Source organism: Cebus imitator, unplaced genomic scaffold, assembly GCF_001604975.1.
Source record: "Cebus imitator isolate Cc_AM_T3 unplaced genomic scaffold, Cebus_imitator-1.0 Scaffold0, whole genome shotgun sequence".
Taxonomy (NCBI): domain Eukaryota; kingdom Metazoa; phylum Chordata; class Mammalia; order Primates; family Cebidae; genus Cebus; species Cebus imitator.
Genome location: NW_016107315.1, coordinates 8,659,074 through 8,664,318, shown reverse-complemented (window position 1 = coordinate 8,664,318; position 5,245 = coordinate 8,659,074). Strand labels below are relative to the sequence as shown.

The following is a 5,245-nucleotide window of genomic DNA, read 5'->3' as shown; positions in this document are numbered from 1 at the left end:
TTTTATAATAGTTTTTTCTGTTTCTGTAAAGAATGTCATTGATATTTTGATAGGGATTGCAATGAATCTATAGATCACTTTGTGTAGTATGGGCATTTTAACAATATTAATTCTTTCAATCCATGAACATGGTATATTTTTCCATTTTTTGTGTGTCCTTTTCAATTTCTTTCATCAATGTTTTATCATTTTTCTTAGAGATCTTTCACCTTGTTTAAATTTATTCCTAGGCATTTTATTTGTAACCCTAATAAATGGGATTACTTTCTTGATTTCTTTTTCAGATTGGTCGTTGTTAACATGTAGAAATGCTGCTGATTTCCTTGTGTTGGTTTTGTATCCTGCAACTTTATTAAATTCATTTGTCAGGTCTAAGAGTTTTTTGGTTGGAGTCTTTAGGTTTTTCCAAATATAAAATCATGTTGTCTGCAAAAAAAAAAAGGATAATCTGACTTCTTTTCCGGTTTAGTTGCCCTTTATTTCTTTCTCTTATCTAATTGCCTTGGATAGGACTTCCAGTACTATGGTTGAATAAAAGTGGTGAAGGTGATCAACCATGTCTTCTTCCAGATCTTAGTGGAAAGGCTTTCAGTTTATTCCCATTCAGTGTGATGTTAGCCATAGGTTTATCATATATGGCTTTTGTCATGTTGAGGTACGTTCCTACTATACTCAATTTGTTGAGAGTTTTTTTTTTTTAATCATGAGGATGTTGAATTTTATTGAATGCTTTTTTAGCAATATGGAAATTATATATTTTGGTCCTTGATGTTGTCATGTGACGTACGACATTTATTGATTTGTGTATGTTGAACCATCCTTGCATCTCTGGGATGAATCCCTGTTGTTCATGGTGAATGATCTTTTTAATGTGTTGTTGAATTCTGTTTACTACTATTTTATTGATGATTTTTGCATCTTTGTTTATTAGGGATATTGGCCTATAGTTTTCTTTTTTTGCTATGTCTTTGTCTGATTTAGATATCAGGGTAATACTGGTTTTATAGAATGAATTTGGAAGATTCCCTCTTTCTAGAAGAGTTTGAGAAGAATTGGTATTAGTTTTCTTTAAATGTTTGGTAGAATTCAGCAGTGAATCCATCAGGTCCTGGTTTTTTCTTTGATGGAAGACATTATATTACTGCTTTGAACTCATTACTTGTTATTGTTCTATTCAGGTTTTCTATTACTTCATGATTCGATCTTGGTAGGTTGTGTATGTGTCCAGGAATTCATCCATTTCTTCTAGGTTTTCCCATTTGTTGGTGTGTAGTTGTTCATAATAGTCTCTAATGATTTCTGTGTATTTCTGTCGCAAAAGTTGTAATGTTTCCTTTTCTGTCTGTGATTTTATTTATTTGGCTCTTCTTTTTTTTTCCTAGACTAGGTAAAAGTTTGTTGATTTTGTGTGACTTTTCAAAAACCAAGTTTTTAATTTTGTTGGTCTTTTTCCTTTTTTTTAGTCTCAATTTCATTTATTTCTATTCTGGTCTTTATTATTTCTTTACTTCTTCTAATTTTGGGTTTGGTTTGTTCTTGCTTTTGTAGTTCCTTGTGCATTTCTTAAGGTTGCTTTTGTGGAGTCCTCTTGATCTCTCTTCAGAGTTCTTTTTCTTGTGTGGTACTCGTTGATTATCAGTCTTGTGCTGGTATTTAGCCTTGGATGGTGGATATCGTTATTAGAAAGAAGAATAATGGTTTATTATGCTTGGATATTCTAGGGAATTATGGAGAGTTCCCTAATTTACGAGTCTGCTTTTGGCTGTCTACATGAATTTAGTAGCACCTGGTGATGGTGTTAATTTACCCACTAGGTAAAGCTAAGTTTGCAGTGTGGCCTGGTTTCAGGAAGCATACTGAAAGAATTGCTGCATACTGGCACCTCTTCCACTGTGCCGCCTTGTGGATTTGGAATGTGGTGACAGTAACAAATGGGAGCCTTGTGGACTCCTCCTGGACTCAGTCCAAATTCAGGCTCATTCTGGATGGAATGGAGCAAGATTGATTCTGAGAGTTACTTTGTAAGACCTATGTGATGTTCCTTAGTTAAGCATGCTTTGTCAAGAAAGAAGCTAATAGACCTTGAAAAAATCAATACCCTAAAATATATATTTTACTAGCCTTCTGGAACCTGAAGCTGGCAGTATATTCAGAAAAGGTCTTTGCTAGTTTAAAAAAAAGAAAGAAAGAAAAGAAAAGCAGAGATCTAGGAGAGAGAGGCGGGGATAACACTGGCCTGAGGAGTGATGCACTGGCCAAGAGACAAAAGCATGCTGATGGTGGATGTGATCTAGAAGGGATTGGCACCCTGTGTGAAGGGTGAGGAGGCAGGGCAAGGGGGATCTGAGGGAAGAGGAGAAATGGTAATGATGAGATGAAACGTGTGAGGGTTTGGAACATTAGGGCTGGCTGGACAGCAAGCACTACAGCTGCTGTGTCACAGATAGGAAAGCTGATAAACACAAAATTAGGAGGATACTGCCTAGAAAATCCCCAGGGGACCCCAAAGTCACCCACGCCTCCAAGAGCCTAATGGCAAAGAAGAGTAGAGGGAAGAGACAAAAATGCTTGCTCCCACTAATCACTGTCCAGATTTGACCCTTTATGAACATGGCTCCTTTGTGTGTGTAATTGTGTTATGAGATGCATTTCTAAAATACTTCCTACAAGCTTCCCACAAATCACTCAGGCAAAAAATATTAGTCCTGATGTTTAACCCTTTAATAAGTGGGGAAATTATCTTCTTTGGAATGGCCAATTCTGTGATATTCCCAGATAACTATTGTGAGGGAAGCAGTGAGTAAAATCGACCCAAAGCTCTGGTGTTTTAATGATTTCAGTGTTGATTTAAGGTTTATTTCAATAGACTTGACTTTATTTTACAAATAAGGCTAGTTAACGACAAAGGAGCATGGAATTGGCTTCAGTAGGTGATAGACAACTTAAATGCCAACCAGGGAAATCAATAGAGTCGGTGAAGTTGCCCAGAAATTATATCCTATTCATAAGACTGTGCTTGCTTAAAAATCAGTGTGCTCATCCAAGTAAATGTTCAAAATGTGGAAACCCAGGATTGCTGGGTAAGGGAAGCCACTGATAGAGACAGTTGTCCAAGAGAGGAGACCTGAGCAAAGTAGTTAGGAAACCACTCCAGGGCTTCAAGGGGCTGCAGGTGCTATGCTCCCTGAGCCCCAGAGCCCTGGATTTTGACGACTCCTAATTTAACCACTGTTGGAAAGTGAGCCTGAATCTGCAACTCTGTGGCTGAGGTGGATTGGAGTCCTGGAAATAAATCATGTGGATTCTCACAGCTGATGCATCTTTTATTTGAGACGCTGTTTCTTTTGGTGTTTTCTCCCCTTCTCCCGAAGCCTTTCGTTAGGGGGAGAAACTGCCTTTGTGGTTTTTTTTTTTTTTCTTTTTTGGTCTTTCATTCAATGCCTGGGTTTTATTATGATGTACAAACCTCTTAGGAGCACATCTTCCTCACTGCATTTTGTAACCTTGAGCCTGAGAGATGCCAAACCATATGGGAAATGTTGATAAGAAAATACAGTCCTATTTGTTCTTGCAATCTGCAGTACCAAGTGTTCACTTCTTCCAAATCCTCTGAGGTTTGCGGGGGACAAGAGACAGAGGTGGAGGGATATAGGAATATAGGATGCTCTTTTTCTACCTTTCTTTTATATTTTATGCAGTTTTAGTTGTGCATGGGTTGTCTGGAGTGGGAAGGTGCCTCTTGAATGAACTGTCTACATTACTAAGCAGTACTTGGCCCTTTCTGTCTGTTATTTTAAGTGGAACCCTTCCAGAACCTGTGTACACTGTGGGTAGAAATGTAAATTGGTATATCCATTATGGAAAACAGTATGGCACTTCCTCAGAAAATGAAAAATAGAACTACTGTATGCTCCAGCAATCCCACTTCTGGAAGTATATCCAAAGGAATTGAAATCAGTGTGTCAGAGGGATATCTGTACTCCGGTGTTAATTGCAGTACTGTTCATAGTAGCCAAGATATGGAATCAACCTAAGTGTCCACCAACAGACGAATGAATACAGAAAATGTGGAGTATATACACAATGGAATAGTATTCACCTTCAAAAAAAATAAAATTTTGTCATTTGGGAATGACAGGGATGAATCTAGAATGCATTATGTTAAGCAAAATAATCCAGTCACAGAAAGACAAATATCATGTGATCTCACTTATATGTGGAATCCTAGAAAACACCAAATTCAGAGGAGCAAAGAGTAGAATGATGGTTACCAGAGGCTGGAGCGGTGGGGATGGAGCAAGGGATTGGGGAGTTACTGTCAGGGATATGAAGTTTCAGCCAGACTGCAGGAATATATTTTGAGATCTGTTGCCCAAGAGGGTGACTATAGTCAGTCATAATGTTTTGTATATTTCAAGATAACTAACTGAAAAAGTAAATTTACCACCAAAAAAATGTTAAGTGAGGTAATGAGTATTTTAATTAGCGTATTCTACATTGTATACAAATATCAAAATATCATACTGTACTCCATAAATACAACACAATTATGATTTGTCAATTAATGTATTTAAAAAAAAATAATTAAGGCTGGGTGCGGTGGCTCACGCCTGTGATTCCAGCACTTTGGCAAGCCATGGCGGGCGGATCACCTGAGGTAAGGAGTTTGAGACTGGCCTGGCCAACACAGTGAAACCCTGTCTCTGCTAAAAATACAAAAATTAGCCGGGTGTAGTGGCGGGTGCCTAGGGTCCCTGCTACTCAGGAGGCTGAGGCAAGAGAATCACTTGAACCCGGGAGGTGGAGGTTGCAGTGAGCTGAGTGCCACTGCAGTCCAGCCTGGGCGACAGAGTGAGACCCTGAAATAATCCAGGTACAGAAAGACAGATATCATGTGATCTCACTTATATGTGGAATCCTTAAAAACGTTGACATTTTAGAAGCAGCGAGTAGAATGTGGCTGCCAGAGGCTGGAGGGGTGGGGGTGGAGCGAGGGAATGGGGAGTTACTGTCAGGGGTACAAAGTTCCATCTAGACTGTAGGTGAAATTATCCCATGATTTCAGCATGGGAATACAGCTATCCCTCTGACACACTGGCCTGTGCCTAGCCTTAATTATTTCTTTAAAAAAATTATTAATTGACAAATCATAATTGTGTTATATTTATGGAGTACAGTGTGATATTTTGATATATGTATACAATGTAGAATAATCTAATTAAAACACCCATCACCTCAAAAAAAA

General features: G+C 38.2%; 1 protein-coding gene across 1 annotated transcript in view; it reads left to right on the top strand.

The window, feature by feature from the left end:
• Positions 1-5,245, top strand: part of LARS2 (leucyl-tRNA synthetase 2, mitochondrial) — a 161,736-nt gene that overhangs the window by 58,775 nt on the left and 97,716 nt on the right. The window lies entirely within an intron of this gene.